The sequence below is a fragment of the Thamnophis elegans genome, chromosome 4 (assembly GCF_009769535.1).
Source record: "Thamnophis elegans isolate rThaEle1 chromosome 4, rThaEle1.pri, whole genome shotgun sequence".
Classification (NCBI taxonomy): Eukaryota; Metazoa; Chordata; class Lepidosauria; order Squamata; family Colubridae; genus Thamnophis; species Thamnophis elegans.
Window position 1 is genome coordinate 27,679,056 of NC_045544.1, and position 21,701 is coordinate 27,700,756.

A 21,701-nucleotide genomic window follows, 5' to 3' on the forward strand; every position below is an offset into this window, starting at 1 on the left:
TATTTTGATTAGTAAAGAAGAAAAATAATTTGAGAGAATGTGACTGAAATGTTGCTTGTTTCTAAGTACCAAGCATTGGTTTCACTGGGCAACAAAGATTTTGCTTCCTGAACAATTTCAAGAGTCTTTTATAGATTTCTGGCTGTTAATCATGAAAATAACCTGTAATTTAATGTATCGCCATTTTATAGAAATTGTTTGCTCTTACACAATGCCAATGTACCCCCTTCAGTACCAGTTAGCTATGCTGCACACATGAAAGAAACACATGGAAATATGGAACTGTTTTTGAAGTATACCAAGTACAAGTGAAATATATGTCTAAATCTAAACGTAATGGCACTGCTGATTGGAATCCAGTTTGGAAGTGCCAAATATTGTTGCAATATATGCAAGTGAGACAGTTTTGCAAGAAAGTTGCATTATATTAAAAGGAAATGGCCATTCAAAAACAAAATTGGCTCCAGGACAGAAAGACACAATACATTAACTACTTGTTGACCTGACAAAGGTATTTTTGCCTCTGCTTCACATAAAATTCAGACTGATGAAAAATGTTGTGAAAGCGATGCACAAAGAAGGTGAAGGTTTTTGTTATTTGAGACAGATGTTTATAATAGCTGATGCCAAGATTAAAGAAGACATTTTTGTCAGTCTACATATCAGATATATCATCAAAGGCAAGCAGTTCAAAGATCTGTTAGTGGGGCCAGAGAAAATTGCCCGGAAAGTATTCAAGAATGTTATTAAGGATTTTCTTGGCAACTATAAACTAGCAAACTACATTCAGATGGTTGACAACCTTCTAATAGCATACAAAATCATGAAGTGCAACATGTCATTGAAGATTCATTTTCTCCATTCTCAGTTGAACTTCTTTCCCGAAAATATAGGTGCAGTCATTGATGAACATAGTTAAACATTTCAACAGAAAATTGGAAAAATGGTATGATGGCAACTGGAATCCATTGATTCTGGTTGATTATTGTTGGTCTGCAGTGAGATATATTGGACACAGTACAAATGAAAATCAAAAGCAAAATACTTTCAGCCCTGCTGAATTCATGGAGCGTGTCAAAAACATTGTATGTTTAAATACAGAGGTATTCAGCTGGTTCAAACCAGTTCAGGTGGACCAGTAGTGGCGACCTGCCGGTGGGAGTGAGGGTGGGTCCACCCACCCACCCCAGCTCTATGCCATCCTATTTAGCCCATTTCCAAAGCTGTGTGCATGCATGCAAGCCGTGTGATAGAGAAAAGCACATTTGCAGAAAACACGCACGTTCACACGCACGTCGAAATAGTGGTAGACTTCTGTGAAACACACCTCTGATTAAATACATTAAGGTCATTTAAAATTAATTTCATATTTTTCAAGATTCCTATATGATGCTGAAATTATAGTTTTGTTTAGTGTGAAGGGGGTATATCATAATCACAAAAAGTTTTGAACTTTTTGGGGGGAAAGTTGGCTGGTGTTTTTTAAATACATCCCTAGAGAACAAAGGGATGGACATGTTATCTATATTCCTGGTGGTGTTTAGTGATAATATTTTCTAGCTAATTTCACCTTATCAAATAGGAAAGCTTTCCTTTGTTTATCACAACATAATCCCAATGAATTATGTACTGCTCTACTGAGTATCAGTTTGAGTTCTACTTTCTATCATTTTATGTAACTTTCCAGATTTCCAGGCCAGCCAGCAAGGTACTTATTGGCACTAACAAAGCTGTTACAGAAGCCAGACTACATTTTCCCACCAGATTAAAGGGCTAATGCTTTAGGAAGTCATGCTTTGTGGCATGAAAGACATTGGCATCTGATTTACTTAATCTGCTCTCTTTTCTAATTCTGGGATGAAAACCCTACAAATTAACTTCAAGTTTGGAGTTTGATCAATTTGCCTCAAGTGACTGATTTGTAACATAAACGTATCCCCTGTTTAAAGCAATCCAAGCACTACTTTACACATGGTGATAAAAATATACTTACCATAGCCTCATCTTCTGTTACAGAAGTGGCATATCTCATTGTGATAGGATTTCTTGGTATAATTGCTCTGGCCCTTCTATTCTAAATTTTGTATTGATTGATAGTGATAAACAACCACTTTTAAATTTATACATATGTGTTGATTATTACAAGTAATGATTTTTGTTTAAAGAACTGTAGGATGAAAGTATTAAGGAGTAATAGTTATTAGTTATTAATTTTGTTGATTATATATATAATCATATATAATAGAGAGTTACAACCCCGATATGCCCAAATATGGGAGGAAGTTCACTGCTTCCATTCTCTGTCCATCGGCTCATCACAAGAGACCATCCAGACAGAAACCCAATATTTTTACTGTTGCCTTTTTTGTTAAAAGCACAAATACAACACACACACACACACACACACACACACACACACACGAAACATCAATGAAATTAATAACTATATTTCTATAACTATATAACTAACTATATTTCAATTTGTATGCATGTGTCTCCCTCCCTCCCTCTTTCTTTCTTTCTTTCTTTCTTTCTTTCTTTCTTTTTTTCTTTCTTTCTTTCTTTCTTTCTTTCTTTCTTTCTTTCTTTCTTTCTTTCTTTCCTACTGCTGAATTTACTATTAGATTAATTTGGAAAAGAAAATTTATACAGCCTGATAGGTCTGACTTGTTAATCCTTAGGATTTTCTGCCATCTGGATGATGAAAATAGACTGCCATCAATTACTATTCATCGTAAAGACTTAGTGTCATAAACCACAAGGTGAATCTTGACTGATTGATGACTTCCCTAGAATGCCAAGGCATTATGAGATTCCTCAATCCCATATTGAATTGTTTACAGAGACATGAATACTTAGCAAAATTATGATAATACCACCTACCCCAAGGCCAAGGTTTTAAATAAACATAACTAGTGTCAGTGAATATGAGTACACCTGATAGTCTTTGACTTTGTAATGCATACACATACAAAGAAAGAAGGAGAATATTTTTCCCCACTTTTCATGGCTCCAGATTTGGGAGCTATTTCAAAATTCAGGGATGATAAATAGACTTATCTACTTGCTAGCACATCTGTATGAAAAAGAGTTTTTGTTTGGTTTTGCAAATAAGCACTCATATTTCCCCTCCTGCTCTTTGGGATAGCACCCAACCACATTTTTTTGTCTTTTCACGCCTTAAGCATGAAAGCCAGCTGGGTCACTTTGGGACAGTCAACTCACAAGGTTGTTGTGGTGGGGAAAAATAGTAGAAGGAAGAAGTGCTAAGAATGTTTGCCGCTTTATTTATAAAAGTGACAAAGATTGAGATTTTTTAAAAAAAATCTTAATTAAAAATAAACAAAAAACAAATCTAACTGATCTTTCCACAGCTGGAATTTTATTACTCTACCCCTTTCTGTCTGTTGTACCAGGCACAGTTTCTTAGCAATCTTATTAGAGAGTCTCCTAATCAAAAACCACAGTGAGTCCACATGCCATTGTGTATTCAAGCATGCTTCTATCTATGAATACCAGGAATAAAATAATAATATTTTTAAAAACAGGACATGGTAATAATTTAATAATGTTTAACACAGCATGCATCTATGTGATTGTGGATCACTCAGTGCTTTGTTTCTTTGTTTTGGAAGTTCTCCAAAACACTGCAACACATAATTATATTTCAAGGCATCTGAAAGTTGTCTAAAGGGAGTTATATTAATTTACTTAAATGGAATCTGAATTTCTCTTATTTATTTATGAACGACTTAAATGAACCATGCCACTAGTTCATTCTTTCAAATATCCATACATTACAGAGCCAGGATTCCCACCCAGATTGTTTGGATTAGGCTTCATCGTTCTAAGACAGGTAAAGTGTAAAGTGTAGGACTACCAGAAAATCTATAGCACCTCCAGATGATACCAAAGAGTAGGAGTTTTCTATAGTATTATACTGATATTTTGAAATTGCCTGGGTGTTTCTAATGTCTGCTTAACAGACCTAACACAGTAGGCCCTTTCCTGCTTGAAATTATTGATTTATTTATTGTGATTTATCTACTATTTGCATCCAGACGAAATAATCCATGATTCTGGGAACTTACCAAAACAAAAAACAAAAAACCTTGCAACATGCATGTCATATGTATTCCAAATCACTATTTTCACTTTTGAATCCAGATTGTGATACAGGCCTGGGGATCACAGAAGTATGATTCTACAACCAATGAGAGCATGTTAACAGATATGAAAATTACATCTCCATATCACTGAAACTCCTCATGCAGTGGTGGGATTCAATTAATTTAACAACTGGTTCTTTGCCCTTTTATACAGCTAGGTAGGTATGGCTCAGTGGTCATGTGACCATGTGGGCATGGCCAACTCAATGTCACTCAGGTCGATGGGTGCTTTGCCTTAACTGTTACAATGTAATAAGGGTTAACCAGAGAGGCAGTTTCTGTAAGCAGGGCAATAAAGATTAGGCTAGAAACAACACCAGAATGTTTCCTTCCTGCCTTGCTTACAGGATTAGCCCTATAAAGTGGAAAAAACAAAATGATATTTCTTCCAACAACCAGTTCTCCGAACTGCTTAGAAAGTTAACAACTGGTTCTCCTGAATAGGTGTGAACTGGCTGAATCACATCACTGCTCCCTATTTATTTGTTCTCTGATTTCTAAAAGTAACTTATTGTCAAATAAACCAAATGAAAACCATTTTCCAGAAGCACAGACAATATTTCAAAACATCATTAGTTCTGTTAACTTTTAAATGGGCCTAAGATTAGGTAGCTGACCAACATCAGATGGTTTGCAAGATCCCATCAGTAGGAATTAGGAAAAAGGAAATTTGAACTAAGGAGACTTATAACCCAAGAACATGTGGGAATTCACCTAAGTTGGATAGAAGTTATTCTTGAGGCACGGAGACAAAAGATGACCTTGGGCTTCTAGAAAGGAATGACGACAACACATTCCACAATTCTATTCCTTTTTAGGATCTTTGGCCTGACATACTCTCTCTTATTTCATTATGCTGTTTCATTAGAGTAGTAATTGGGAGGGGGAATAGAAAGGAGTAGAATTGTTGAATGTGTTGTTGTCATTCCTTTCTAGAAGCCCAAGGCCATCTTTTGTCTCTGCACCTCTGCACCTGACCTGAACCAGCTGAGTGGAGATGTCAGCGTGGCCGAAGAAGATTGGACCATGTGATGGATTTATGGGTGTGGGGATAAGATCATGAACTTTCAACTGGGTGGAATCCCAGGAAGCTTTTAGATTTGGGATTCCACAGTTTGTTGCCAACATGTCTGTCTTATTAAATTGGAATTTTAAGGATAGCTCTGCCTTGGACTCTGATTTAATTCTGCATGATATTTGGGACGCTGACACCAAGTTTAAATCATGAAGGAATGTGAAGTTTCCGCTGTTCGCCCATGAGGCCAATGTTGAGAAAAGACAGGAGACAAATTTTCTCGGGATGGAGTGACCCAGATGAGAGTCTGAGAGCCCCTTTTATTGAGATAGGACAAAGGCAGGAGGAGCAATAGCATGTGCTTAAAAACAGCCTGTAAAAGTACAATTTCTAATCTACTGCTCAGGAAAGTTCTTTCTATATATGGTCAAATCCTGGACGTCAATGGTAGGGCACATCTCAGAATGTTATGTTATTCACTATCAGGATGTTATGTTCTGCACTATCAGGATATCAGGATGTTATGGAGTTCTAGGAGTTTGTTTTCTCCTGTGTGATTCAGCGTGTGATTCAGCGTGACTAGTATGAACTAGGCCATGGAGGACACACACCTACACAAGGAACTATATTACAACATCTCCTACTTTTTTATTTTCTTTTTGTCAAAAAGACTTTCCCTCTTCATCTACCAGGGCTGATCACAGCATTCTACACATAAACCAATAGAAAATCACATCATGGCAAAGGGTGGGCAAAGGGGGAGTAGAAAGTTATAAGCTGCATGGCATTGGGGGAGAAAAGGCATGTGTGGGAGTAGCTGGCTCACATAGTTCATGTTACATGAGGCTGCATAGTGAGTCCTGGCCATTTAGGCCGGAAAGATGTTTCTGGTGCGATATTTTTGCATCCCTGTGTATGTGTGTTTCAGACAGCAGAAACTGCCCTGCACACACACACACGGAATGTTTTTGTTTTTTTAAAAGGCAGCGTCTCCTTCTTCATCGCTGGGCATGCAGAAGGGAGCTTTCCCCATGCAGAGGTTGACTGTTCATGTAACTCCATGTGGTTGACAATGTGAATGTTCTTCTGTGGAGCCAAGCTAGAGAGTATATTCTTACACATAGTTAATAAAGAGGATACACATTGAATACAGCAACACAACAGTATCAGCAAAGCAACATGAGTTATAACGGTCTTGACAGTACTTCCCAACCAGATAAAATTAGGTAACCAAGAGGTCATCCAATCCCACCAGGAGTCCGAGGCTTTGTATGTTTGTCCAACTGTTTGAACAATATCATGTAATTTGTCCACACTGGTTTCAATTTCTCCAGACTGGTTCAAATAATGACAACAGGTAGCATTCAACCAAACACATAGTAGGGGGATCTGCGGCGAAAGATGGGGTAGCCGGTCGGGGGAGTGGAGGGTAGAGGGTGCTCTGCTCTGTTTTCCAGGTCAGAGACAGAGACAGCCTCAAGCTGTGGTTCCTGTTGGTTGGTCATGGTCAGGCTGCTTCTGTGTTTGTGTAGGTGGTTGTATAGGTGGTTTTGGCAAATATGGTCTTACGTGCCGTCCTGGAATCCAAAGAACTTAGTCTTTTAGTTGGGTTGCAGCGTAGTTCCTGTCCCAGGTAATCAGGTCAGGTCAGCAGGTCCTCGCCACGTCAAGTCAGGCAAGCAGCGATAGTAGACAGGTGGATGGGAGGTGTCTGTAGGTGGAGCTGCAAAATGACGAGTCGCTGCCGAGGATGGTGGGCTGCCGGTGTGTTGCACTGCTGGGAGGCCAGGGGGCATTTTCCCCTATTGCCAATATATCTGTCCAGGGCATGTTTTAATGTCTGGTTGGCGCGCTCAGCCAACGCCTGACCCTGGCTGTTATAAGGAATGCCAAATTTATGCACAATGCCCCATTGGTTACAAAAGGCAGCAAAGGCTGCACCTGTGTAAGCGGGGCCATTGTCTGTTTTTAATTCTTTTGGGCGTCCCAGCGATGCAAAGGTCCGAATACAATGATTAATAACATGTTTGGTGGCTTCACCCCTTTGTGGGGATGCCATAATGTAGCCTGAATACGTATCAATGGAAACATGTAAATATTTCCAAGGGGCAAATGGAGGATATTGGGTAACATGCATTTGCCAAATTTGGCAACACTCTGTCCCCCTGGGGTTTACCCCCATCAGGAGAGGGTTTGCCTGCTGGCTACAGGTAGGGCACTGCTGAATAATAGCAGATGCCTCATTTGTAGTAATGCCAAATGGTTTTATGAGCGCTTTTTTATTCTGGTGAAAGTAAGAGTGGCTATCCCAAGGTGTGATAGCAGAACAAACATTGACATGGGGTGGGGGAGCTGATGCCTCAGCGTCAGCAACATCATTGCCCTCCTGGAGAGGCCCAGGGAAAGGCTGATATGGGAGACAGGGGAAAAATAACAGCGAGAGAAGACAAGACCTTGTAAAGTGAGAAACAGAGACAAAAGTTATGAATCAATAGAAGAAGAGAGATAAGACTCATACAAAGAGGTTATAATCTGAGTCACATAAAGACTAGCAAGAATGAAGTTAAACGGTCATTTGTCAAATAACTGAAAGGCCAAGATGGAAGTGGCCAATTCATCTCTTTGAGCCAATTTTTGTGGCTCTGTGAGCTGGGTGTGCCATGTACCATCCTCCTGCCAGGCACAGGCTCCCTGATGTTTGCTCCCATCGGCAAAGACAGTTATAGCGTCTTTGATAGAAAAAAGCTGTTGAAGGAGGCTTCCACTGGAGCGGAAGGGCTTTTGTAATTAGGGCTGCAAAAAAGGCGGGTGTCTGAGAAATAGTGGACAAGTTTCATGAGATCACATTCTTGGGGAATCAAATTTGGATTGGGGAGGCCGCAGCGCTCCCACGGGTTGGAGAATTTTATTAGAGCCAAGGTGGCGCAGTGGTTAAATGCAGCACTGCAGGCTACTGCTAGATCAGCAGGTCAGCGGTTCAAATCTCACCGGCTCAGGGTTGACTCAGCCTTCCATCCTTCCGAGGTGGGTAAAATGAGGACCCAGATTGTTGGGGGCAATATGCTGACTCTCTGTAAACCGCTTAGAGAGGCCTGAAAGGCCTATGAAGCGGTATATAAGTCTACTGCTATTGCTATTGCTATTAACAGCCCGCGAATCATGCAAAAACCATTTACCAGATTTCTCTCTCTGTCTCTCTTTTCACTTTCTCTTTCCCTCTCTTCACGTTCTCTTTCCCTCTTTTCACTTTCTTCTTCTCCCTTCTCTCTCCTCTTTGTCTCTTTCTGTCTCTTTCACTCCTTATCTTTCTTCCTCTCTCCCACTCTTTCATCACTTTCTCTGTACTCTCTACTGCCCAACCTGTCCCCATAATTTACCTACTAAATAGGCGCAGTTCCCTTACTGGATCCCTCACTCACTCAAACACACACACACACAAACTTACACATGCACAAAACCATTTTTCTCCATTCCAATTTGGATCCTATAAATCAATTGCTCTGTGAAACATCTGTGAAAAGAATTCCAAGGGCTTCCCGGGGGGCCGTAGCCTGCAGAGCCCCTGTCTCAAACCCAGCCCCTCCCTGTAACTGAGGGGCGGTAACATTGTTGGGCAGACCTCTGACAATTTCCTTGTTAATCTCTTTAAGGTATTCGGAGGCCCAAATGGCATATTGAGAGGGGGTAAGAAGCATGCCGAGAAGAAGTTTCCAATCCTCCAGCACATAGGGGTCCCCTGACAAAAGGTTTCGGAACAGTCCTTTGCAGTACGGGGATTGCACCCCATAGGCGGAAACTGCTTGCTTAAGATCTTTAAGAGCTCTATAGGGGATTGAGATATAATTAGGCACAACCACCCCAGCCGCATTGGTTTGAAAGGTTATGGGGAAACAATCCTCTGCCAATTCCATGTCCCCTTGATTGTAAGCATCGCGCAGAGCGTCTTGGAGAGCGCTACGCCACACTTGCGGGGCGGGGGAAGGGGCGGAAGTGAGAGGAGAAACCTTCTCTTCCGGAGGGGCCGGGGGAGTTGGAGAAGCCGGGGGAAATGGAGAGGCCTCGGAGAGGGCCATCGCCTGGCAAGCAGGAGAGGCGATCTTCTCGTAGTGCGGGGGAGGTGATTCCGAGGGCTTAAAAGCAGCCCCCTGCATATCTTCCTCATGAATGCGAAGGCATCTGACAAGAAGTCTCCAAGTAGTGAGAACTTCTGGCGGGGCTCGAGGTTACTTTAAGAGAGCCCTTCTCAGGGTAAATGGGACAATTCTTAGATGTAAGCCAATAGAGAGAGGAAATGTTTTTTGGGGGAATGGGAAGCGGATGGCCTGTCGCTTGAGAGATTGCAACAGACGATTTAACGATTTCCCGAAGCTCCTGCAGGTGTGCAGTCTGAGCCTTCGAGAAACCTGAGCCCATACTCACGATTGGGAGGGTGCTCCGTTCGCTAACGGCAGGCCCTGGTTGCGAGACTTTGCCAAGTCGGGGATGAGTGAAAGGCTGGTGACACAGGAAGATCACGTCGGGGTCACCAAATGTGAAGTTTCCGCTGTTCGCCCATGAGGCCAATGTTGAGAAAAGACAGGAGACAAATTTTCTCGGGATGGAGCGACCCAGATGAGAGTCTGAGAGCCCCTTTTATTGAGATAGGACAAAGGCAGGAGGAGCAATAGCATGTGCTTAAAAACAGCCTGTAAAAGTACAATTTCTAATCTACTGCTCAGGAAAGTTCTTTCTATATACGGTCAAATCCTGGACGTCAATGGTAGGGCACATCTCAGAATGTTATGTTATTCACTATCAGGATGTTATGTTCTGCACTATCAGGATATCAGGATGTTATGGAGTTCTAGGAGTTTGTTTTCTCCTGTGTGATTCAGCGTGACTCTGCAGGCCCTAGTATGAACTAGGCCATGGAGGACACACACCTACACAAGGAACTATATTACAACAAAGGAATTTCTTTAATTTAGACCTTTCTGTGCAAAAAGGGATTGGAGGGGATTCTAGGACTCTAAAAGACAAGAGAAAGGATTTGAGTACAAAGTGATCTCTTAATACCATTATTAAGTTGTTCTGTTGAAATTAAAATGTCTTAATTCCAACATGACAGCCAGTTTGGTGTAGTGATTAAGGCTAGAAAATGGGAGACAGTGTGGCTGACCTTGGGCCACTCCTTCTCTCTCAGCTCTAGGAAGCAGGCAAGGTCAAACCACTTCTGAAATCTTGCAAAAAAAAAAAAAAAACCTGCAGGGAGTAGTCCAGGCAGTTGCCAGGAATCAGCCTTTACTTTGAAGGCAACCTAAGCAAAAAAAATGAAGCACCAACATTCTGTATAAATGAGTCAAATATTTCAATTCTATTGAATGTTTAAGTTAATTTTATAGTGTCTGTGTAAAGTAATATAGATATCTACAGTTGATAAAGCTACATGCTCTCTACTGGACATTTTGCATCTGGCCATAGGGCCAGTTCCGTCATAATAATCATAGAGGCAGAATTTAAAGTGTATTTAGAACATTCAGAGAGACTGTGAACTGTCAGTGAGAAATGGACACCCAAAAGGTTTATGAAGTCATATCGATAATATTTTAATGGCAACCTAATAAACATGGAAATGAAAATAAGCATCTTTCTTAAATTGGAAAATGTGCTATGGAATAAAGTGCTTGAGGTCCTGTAAATCTATGATTCTATTTCTATTTAGACTAAGAATGTAACCTTCCAGACTCACTGACTGTCATTTAGAACCTTGATTTGCCAAGGTGTCAGATCAATGGCTCAATGGCTTTTTGAAAAGCAATTGATAAACTTGTTGACTGACAGCTTAATAACAGCAACATGGCAGCTGCTGTTTTTGAGTGCATAGTGTTTTTCTGCAAGAAAGGTTTGTTGCCATAAGGGTCTGAAATTCTATAGAATTATCAGTGTACTACATCTTAAGAATTGCCATGGTACAAAAAGTATTGGACATATAATCATGAACAACATCATGAGTCATACCATATGTCTGCTCTGATACTTTGAAACTCAGTTAATTTTATTTATATGTGACACACAGCTTGACTCTGTGGATCACAAATGATTCACTTTGATATTTTGAATGCTAGATCATTATCATTTACATTATAAATAGAAAAGAAAGCCAGAGACTGACTTTCCAAAGCTTGTCTGTTGAACAAAAATTTGAACACTTGTTTCGACCATATCTGAGTTTTAAAATAATGAAATCAGTTATTTAGATGAAATAGATAATAATTTTGTTCAAACACTGTTTTGTTTGAACAGTGAGAATCTCGTTGCCTTATAAGACAAAAATAAAATTGTAATGATAATTAATTTACGTTTCTTTTTCTACAGCAATCACATTGTATTTCCAACGTACAACTTCTCATATCAAATATATAGCTTACCATATATACTCACATACAAACACATCCATGGATAAAGAGACCCTCACATTTTTAATCAAAATACTATTAAAAATGTGCCACAGATAAGCTGGCTACATTTTTCATGGTATTGGGTTAAAAATGTGAGGGCTCGCATATCGGTGACTGGGCTTATCCACTAGTATATGCTGGTAGTGGAAAGCAATATGTAAACCTATAATACCTGTTTCACATGTTGTTGATCCTTTGAATTAATCCTGTCCTTTATTTATTTTCCTTCCCAAATATCTGTTGTAAACTATTTGTATACATTTGCAATGATAATGTGAAATGTGTTGTAGGTGGATGGTGTGATCTATTGTTCTTGGCAAGTCACTTTTTCAAGGTTTGGATGCTCTCTTGACTCAACAATTTATGCTTATTACTGAATGTCACAAGGTGATATTCTGAAACATATGCACTTGCCATAGACAATGACTGGAAAGTAATAAATTGCTGTTCTGTGTGAGGTGAGAACATGACAATCTGATTTCTAGTCTCTGTTTTCTTTCGGTCAGCACAGTTCAGAGTTAACATTATATGAACCTAACTGTGTTGCTAATGATAAAACAGAGGCGTCTTTACTCAAGCATTATACAAAAGAGATAAAACAAAATTGCATGTAGCTCTTGTCCTTGTAATTGAAAACATCAGGATATTTTCCACCTGAAAAATCAGCCTAGTAATAAGACCTGTGACAAATCTTCACCATGCCCTTACTGGATACTGTGCTATGATTTTCTGAAATACATTTAGGCAGATCAATTAATTAATCCAAACTGAGCCTCATGCCTTCTCACCTCATGCTCTGAAGTCAAGCCCTTTTTGGTGACATTTCAATCATCGGTAAATATAACTAATGATGAAGGCTTGAGTTTCCAGAGCATGATGAAATGATTGTTGCTCCATTTTTGGCACACATTGATTGTAATTGGGGATCCCAAACAGATCCTCCCCTTCTCATCATTTGATATCAGGTTCCCTGTTTGAAGTAAAAGAACTAGCTTAGGCTAGACTCTAGACGCATCTCAGGGATCATTGCCTTGGAATGTGCCAATCACAGCCAATTTTGTTTAAGTTCATTGTATAATTTCTCTTTCAAAATTGTCAGCTGTTTTTCTGTTCTGTCAGACTATGCCGTGTTCTGTAGGTATTCCTCCTCCACAAGGATTGTATTTATTAAAAAGTAAATATGTGTCTTCAAATAATTTGCTAAGGACTAATTTACACAATGTAAAAAGAGGTTAAAATAGAAAGCTGAGTTAGTCAGTAATCTGAGTAGCACCGGGAAGGACTTATTTTATCTAATATTCTTTCCACAGTGTTTTTCTTTATTTATTTTTTCTCCTTCTCTTTGAGCGAGAAGAAGCAAAGCTGCAATTGAGGCTCCAGCATTGCAAGGAATATTAGGCACCTTGATGTTGTTCTAAATGTTATGCTATTTTTAAAGCTAGAAATAGTTGTTCTGCTGCATTTTAGAATTATAATTTATATTTGACAGCAGGCAGATTGAACAGGAGATTGAACTTTTTCTTTTTCTTTCCCAGCATCCAAAAAGGAAGAGTTCTATAAAGTTAGGTGACATAGTTCAGCTTTTAACTTCCTTGGTATCCTACAATATGAGGATAAATAGCAAAAAAAATATCAGCAAAATTCAGTATGCACATGAATGCACAAGTGTGTATATGAATGTTTCATAACAGAGTCATTGTGTATGAGTATAGGTATGTATGCATGTATATAGGTAGGTAGGTATCAGGGGTGGGTTCCTACCAGTTCGCACCTATTCGGTAGAACCGGTTCGTCAAATCTACCGAACCGGTTAGAAGAGGTTCCACTAGTGGACCCGGAAAGCAGGCCACACCTACAGAAGAGGTTCCAAATTTTTTTGAAACCCACCACTGGTCCTAGGATATGATTATTCTACACTATCATGCTCCTATTTATAAAACTCAGTGCCTCTGTGAAAGGTAAGGATAACTACTGCGTTTGTGGCGCAATCAGAACATCGTGTGTGTTGAAGTTGTTTTAACGCAAACCAAAGATGCCTTTTAAAAAAGAAGTTTACATCATATTCTTATGCATGCCAGTGCTGTGTGTGAGGTAATTTAAGGTGGTTCTGACAAGTGTCGTCAGCATCTTCATATCCGGTCACATGGGCGGCAAGCCACTCCCACAAAAGAGGCCACACCCACAGAGTAGGTTCGAACAATTTTTGAAACCCACCACTGGTAGGTATACATACATACACACACACATACACACATTGTATGGGTATGGGTGTGTATCTTTCTATCCTTCTAAGCTAAAATCAATAAAATGAGGATTCGGGTTTTGGGGAGCAATATGCTGACACTGTATACTGTACCTCTTAGAGAGGGCTGTAAATCACTATGAAATGGTATATAAGTCTATTGCTATTGCTACGTTCAGTCAATTTATAAACTGCTTATCTTCAATGATCCTGGCAACTTACAATTAAAAGAATTAAAAAACATTAAAAGCAGACCAAAAATAAGTATATGAAGAAACAGACAAAATCCAACATGTTCCTCAGAATATATAAATCAGTGTTTTCCAAACTGTAGTCTTTCAGGTATATTAGGACTGGGACTGGCATAACCCCAAATTCCCATTCTATGGGCCTGCTGGCTCAGGAAATCTGGAGTGTCATTCCCAGCCCACATGGAGAGCCATATATTAAGGAACATGCCCCAAGTAATGTGTTCATAGAACTCAGAGGGCAGGCCTATTGTTTTCCACTCAGAAGCAGGTTTTATTAGGTCCAGTGTCAAGATAAATAAGCAAATAGTTCCAAATCACTTTATGTATGTATGTATGTATGTATGTATGTATGTATGTATTTTTCTATATTTGTTAATTACTCTTTGATCCTCTTGTGAGTTTCAGAAACTCACAAATAATTTAAGTAATAATTTATTAAAAATAATTTATTTTTTTCAAAAAAAAAAAAAATACAAAACCTAAAGCTACCACAGAACAAAAGAACTACAAGGAGATCGAAAACTTTACCTGACCACAAAAACATGATATGCCAGGCATAACTTAAGACCAGTATTGGGCACATTCACAAGCACTTCCATCCAGAATTACAAGCAAGGTTTAAAACATACCCCTTCCATTTAAAAAAAAAGAATTACAGATTCATTTAGATCATTAGCTTTACATTTCTCACGTTTCTGTTCACAAAAACACTTTATGGCTTAATTGTGACCTTAATTGCAATAGTGTAAATCTACAAACCTCTTGTCCTTTACTTTTTTTAACTCATTCTATCCTATGATGTTTGAGAGTCCTTGTGACTCTCTAAGATCGGTTGTTTATTTGCAGACTTTTCATTATCCAACTAGATAACATTAATGTGTGTTGTAGAGTATAGATAAATTGCTGGAGAGGATGTGCTTTGGTGTTCAAAACATATCTTCTATATATTTTCCTTCGTGACCCGTCAAAACCGCGGTAGACAAAACCGTGCTCGACGAAAGCGCGTACCTGATGTCATCAGCAGCGCGACGAAAAAAATTAAAAATAAATTAAATTGAAATTAAAATAAAATTAAAGCAAGCCGATTCACATAAAGGTAAGGGTTAGGGTTAGGGTTAGGGTTAGGGTTAGGGTTAGGTTAAAGGTTAGGGTTAGGTTTAGGGTTACATTAAGCATTACGGTTAGGTTTAGCATTAGGTTAAGGGTTAGTGTTAGGTTTAGCATTAGGTTAAGGGTTAGGTTTAGGGTTAGGTTAAGGGTTAGGTTTAGGGTTAGGTTTGGGGGGGTTAGGGTAAGGTTTTCGCTTTAATTTTAAATTTACCACTCACAGCACGATGTTTTCGTCACGCTGTGATGACGTCACGTACGCGCTTTCATCGAGCGTGCTTTTGTCTACTGCGGTTTTGTGGTGGAACCATTTTCCTTATGTATTTTAGATAGATGTACTATAAACGGGTAATGTACATTGTCTATTTTCTTTAAAAGACCAGAACATGTGTTCTATACCAGCCAACATCCAGATAACTGAAATTAATGCCAGACAAAGAGTCAAGCAGAAAACAATGAAGGAACTACCCAAAAGAAAACCACACCTTTACCAAAACTGGCAGGCCAAGCTAAATAGAAAGCAAAATTCAACCCTTCTTTGCACTGATTATAGTTTGGTAGTGAAATGTCCACAAGCAAATGACCAAGCTCAGAAAGCATCAAGGCCTCTATAGTTCAACCTGGACCTACAGAGTTTATCTTCTGCTGGAACCACTCTTTTCTTTTCTGGTGGTGATCCATTTGCAAAAATCCTAATACTTTTGTTAACTGAAGCTTATAGGATTGGTCTTTCCCCAATATATAAACTTGTTCCATAGTTTTACATAGATTCATATTTTTTTTCTTAAAAGTTAGCCTCTACGCCAGTCAGATGGCAAAGCATTTAATTGCTCTTTGCCCTCCCTTCCACTTCTACTTATTGTTACAACAGAAGTGAGACTTGAAGAGTTCATGATGTTAACTATCATATAAAAACTTTAGCTGCAAAGCATTTGATTTTAGAAGCCTCATTACAGACAGATGGGTTGCTGCCGGCTCGGTGTGCAAAAAATGTTCCACGCATGTGTGCATTTGCACTTAAAAAGGTCTGAGTTAGAAAAGGGGAAAAAATAAATTTTTGCAATGAAGATTGTTCTGCACATGCGCAGAACTGAAAATCAAGATGGTGCTGCCACCAGTAGAACCGGTTCAACCTACTCGGCTGAACCGGGCCGAACTGGTAGGAACCCACTTCTGATTACAGATAAGGCATAGCAAAATATTTCTTTCTGAGTGGCATCTTTAATACCTTCTATTTTATACACTATTCTTAGACATAGACTTTCTTGTTGGATAAATTTGATTACTTAACATCATCATGTAATAGGTAATAGAGTAATCTAGAATTAACCATCAATTCATTAGAGTTATCTTATCCACGTCAGTAACAAAATAAATACATCTTGAACACTTAATCTAATTATCTTCTGTTTTTTAAAGCCAACCATCCTTCATCTCTCTCTCCTCACTTTTTTTTTTTTTGTTAGCAGTACAGTTGGCTGCTTAGCAGGATTTATTTTGCCTGGCACTTCATTCTTCATTCTGTGAGGCTCCTTTCTTGGCAGGTGTTCTTTCCCTACCTTTCTTCATCTTTGCTCTATGGACCATGAAAACTGCCATTACGAAAGAGAGAACACATTATGAACTGTGTTTTTATATCAGTTTTGTGCTGACACTGCAAAATCGGCCGATTCACTTAAAAGTCTTATAAGCCTCAGCAGTTCTGTTTTTTTTTAAAAAAAGGAGGAAAAAATATGCAGTGGAGAAGACCAGTCAGATAATCTTTCATCTTTGATCATTATCCTTGAAAACTGCATATAAAGTAGTGTACTATAATTTTTGATGGCTTAAAAATGAGATTCAGGTTCCTTCCATCATATATTTTTCTTAATTGACAAAAATAAGTATTACCTGAAAATGTTACTGACGTGGATACATTCATGTTTTGGTACAACGTGATCTCCCATAAAATGTATAACAATAAACTTCAAACATATATGCTAGCATCTTTACTCATAAATGAATATTCAACATGTGAAGCGCACCTGAGTAGCACACTAGAAACATGCAATGTGCTACATGTTTATGCCGTTTTTGCATGTGGACATAGAAATATAGAGGTTAGAATTAGGATGGCATTAATTTCTATCTTGTACTTTGGGAGGACTACCTGCTGTTATTGGTAGTGTCAGACATGCAAGCCATCTTTTATTTTTGGATTTCAGGCCTGCCACACTTTCTACTGTGGGAAAATGGGAGGGGGGGATTATACGGAGTTGGGTGATGTGTAGCCATAATAACGTTCTTCTTAGAAAGTAAAGGTCGCTTTTGTCTCTGCACCTGTCCGGGTGTGGATGGGAGGAATCTGTCTTCGTGGCAGTAAAAGATTGGACCATGTGATGGACTTGTGGGTGTTGGGGCAGGATCTTGAACTTTCAACTGGGTCAGAAAACCTGGAAATTTTCAGATTCGGGTTTTCACAGAAGTGCCAACATGACATCTCTAATAAAGTGGAACTTTGAGAAAACCCAAGCCTTTTATTTCATTGGGGGTGTTTTTGGAACCCTGACAGGTAGTCCTTGACTTACAAACATTCGTTTACCAACCATTCGAAGTTACAACAGCCCTGAAACAACTGGCCCTTGCACTTACAATGGTTGCAGCATCTCCACAGTCACTATCAAAATTCGAGTGCTTGGCAACTGGCATGTATTTACAACAGTTGCAGCATCCCAGGATACAAGCCAGCTTCCAACAAAGAAATGGGGGAAGCCAGATTTGCTTAATGGCCACATGACAACAGTGACTCGCTAAACACCAATGGCAAAAATAGGTTGTAAAATGTGGACGCTTGCTTAACAACCACATTGCTTAGCCATGGAACTTCTGGTCTCAATGGTAGTCATAAATCAATTTTTCTTTTTACTTTTCATTTTGTTTTGTAAAGCTGAGCTGCAGGTTATAGAAGTGTACCAAGAACTGCTGACCAAAACCATTTTCCAGTAGGAATTTCACCTTCAGTAATAAAATAAGTGGCTTGTGAAACCTCCTAAGAAGCATCTGAAGGCAACAAGGCCTCTTCTGATATTGATCACAGTAGCTGGTCAGTAGTGCATGAGGATTCTTAGATTTGCACTCATGTCAGAAGCACCAAGGCACTTCCAGGTTGAAAGGTGTAGCCAGTGACTCACCATTGCCTGGGGAACATCCAGTTAGGAGCTCCTTCCATTGTCCCTGGCAGGAACTGCAAATGATGTGAGCTCATCCTACCCCAGGGCAACACTCAGGTCTCAAACAAAGGCTTGCTAACCTACCTAGCATCCTAACAATGAGAGCCACCATGCTCTGGTTCTTAGCTATGAATTATAGTAGGGAATAGTGAATTGAATCTATTATGCATTAAGAATCCAGGTAAAAGTGGTTGTATCTTAGTTTAGAGTTGGTGCAGGATGTATTATAGCTAATAGATGTATGTATGTAAACGTCCCAAAACATCATTGAGGCAAGAAAAATGCAAGAAAAATTTTGTAAGCAATAACAAATGGGCAAGTTCATCCAAACCTACAAATCACTAATTCTCTAGAAATTCAGTCTTAGACATGTTTACTGGGAACCAAATCCTTTTGGTTCCAAATAGCTAAGGTTTAAATGTTTTGGCAGGAATTAGCATATCTTCAACGTCATAATATTTTACTTTTTTCTCAGGAGCTGCCCATAGAAACACAGTTTGTAAAAGTGAAGTGTACAAACTTTACTACCTCAAGAAAAAATATATCTGTGAATTGGTCTTATGCCTAATGAAAATTTCTGTATGTGAGAGGGTGTTTCGAAGAAAATGTTAAAATGTTATGTTACATTTTTAAAGTATGTTTTTGTATAGACCTTGATAGCTTTTTTCTGCATATTTTCATAGTTAGTAAAATTGAAATAACAAAACAGTAGAAGTGTCCAATCCAAATACAGTACATGAGAGGTATAGGATAAGGAAAATTAGAAATGTCTTTTTAGCATAGCCAATACTAAGTGTCCAAGAGACAGAAAGAAATAATAAATAATGGTGGGTGGGGATTTATTGCGAGTTCATGATCATTGTTCGGGATTTTGATTTAGAATAAACATTTTGATATCCAAAGGAAAACAGCCTTCAATATTGTTAAGTGAGGCATTTGTTAAATGAGTTTTGTCCCATTTTACGACCTTTCTTGCCACAGTTAAGTAAATCACTACAGTTGTTAAGTTAGTAACACACTTGTTAAGTGTATATGTCTTCCTTTTGACTTTGCTTGTCATAAGGTTGCAACAGGTGATCACATGACTCTGGGACACTTCAACTATCATTAATATGAGTCAGTTGCCAAGCACCTGAATTTTGATGACGTACTCATGGGGATGCTGCAATGGTTGTAAGTGTGAAAAATGGTTATGAGTTACTTTTTTCAGTGCTATTGTAACTTTGAACGGTCACTAAATGAACTGCTATAAGTTGAGGACTACCTGTAGATAGGGTAGTTTTGTTTTGCTTTACTGTATAGTTTTCAACTATTTAGTGCTCAACTATTTCATTAATTTTGGTCGTAATGCATTGAATTAGTGTCTAATGCATGCCATCATGCATAAATTAACACTTGGTACATTCTTTCCATCACTAGAATAAGAGAAATAATTTTAAGGATGTTGCATTCTATCTCCAGCTTTTCTAGATGCACCCAGCTTTGGGATAACTCAATGTTTTCATTATGTTTACATTCATGATGTGTGACACATAGTTATCTTCTAGTGATCTTTAATTTATGAGTGCTGAATAAGCTATACAGCACTCTCTCTTCTTCATACCATTGCAATATATTTCATCTTCAGGCACCAGGTAGTGAACTGTTTGACTTCTTCAACCTCTAATTGTCTTGCTAGTTCGGAGAGTCTTTGGAGTTTGAGAATCATTACTGTCTCATCTCTTTCGCATGAAATGTCATAAATCATAACTTAAATTGCCACATTATCCCTTGAATGAGAATGAGAAAATAAGCTTAAGTTCTGTTGCTACCAGGTTTCTTTTCTGGTTAATATTTCAAGTAAAGCAGATTATTTAGTGAGGTCTGATTTTAGGTAAAATAAAATCACGCACCACAAAAGAACCCTATAAGTCACTTCAATGGGAACTTTATGTGTGCATGCTTGAATTATAATAAAATATAAATTACAGCCTCTAACTAGAGATGTGTGGTTTGTAATAAAAATAAAAATCACAATGGCCAAAACCCAAGGTAACTGATGGTAGAAAGGGGGGGGGAGGGGGAAGGGGGGGCTGTGGCAAATCTCCATCTTGCCAATAACTAAAGGGAAGAGCAGGGCAGGATGGAAATTGCTGTGGGAGTAGGCCATGCAGTTAGACTTTTTAAACTTTTTGAAACTCTGTATTTACTTAGAAAATGGATATATTTATTTCCCCACAAAAGTTTTATGTGAATCCATTTACAGAGAGTTGAATAGGACATTAGCTTATATTCAGTACTCAAATGCCTATAGTTCCTCATTGTTATTTCCTTTTGAGAAGCCGCACCTTGATAATTCAACATGTCTTTCCTGATACAAATAGAATATTAGTTGTATTTCTTGGTTTATCCCATAAGATAAACACTCAGTTATGTTGCTAATGGGAACAAAAGAATCTCTCCCTCCCTCTCTCCCTCTGCTCTCTCTGTCATAAATGGAAGACTTTGTTGTTGAAGCTCATATAAAAGAAGGCAATTTAATCTATCCAATGCCAGACAACTACACTTAATTTCTATGGATTTGCTAGGTTTACATATTGAAGAAATAATTACATATTATAAGAAATAAGAAATAAGTGAGGCAATTTTATTTAAAAGAAGTACTATCAAATGTAAAATTGTATGAAAGTTGAGAAGTCTTTGCTTTCATGTACCTGGAAAGATATTTAGATGCATTAGTATTTGTATAGGATTTGACACCTTGGTGGGTATCCTTTAAAATTGCAATTTGTCTTGTAATTAGTCAAATTGTCTATACCGGAGACAACTTGTGTCCCAAATTCTTGGAAAATATCAGATTGTCTACCTGTGGACCTCTGTAGTGCAATCTGTGCTATACTTGCACTGGATAGCATTATTAGACTTTGCTTTGCTACTCTTTGTCCATTTTCTTGTCATGTGGGTGTCAATAGAATGCTGGAATATTCTACAGTAGAATGCATATGCTATTATAATTTTAACATTGATCTGTTCACAATAGCTCACAGTCTGTTCATTTATGAGCACTTGTGCATATTCATGTTGTATATCTACTTTTGTTCAGGATCCTCTTGGTTTTCTGACATGCCATTGAATTATTTTCTTTAGTTTGAATATGTTTCTGACATGTGTAATTGGTATTTATTCAGGTTGTGCAACAGCCTACATAGTGTATTAAAATTGTGCCAATCCTTCTATTGTTTTATTAGTGCTTTGAAGGTTTTGCTGTACCAGTTCAACACCATAACTTACA

General features: G+C 38.5%; 1 protein-coding gene across 2 annotated transcripts in view; it reads left to right on the forward strand.

Moving 5' to 3' along the window:
* GRIK2 (glutamate ionotropic receptor kainate type subunit 2) overlaps nucleotides 1–21,701 on the forward strand; it is a 515,180-nt gene that overhangs the window by 450,689 nt on the left and 42,790 nt on the right. The window lies entirely within an intron of this gene.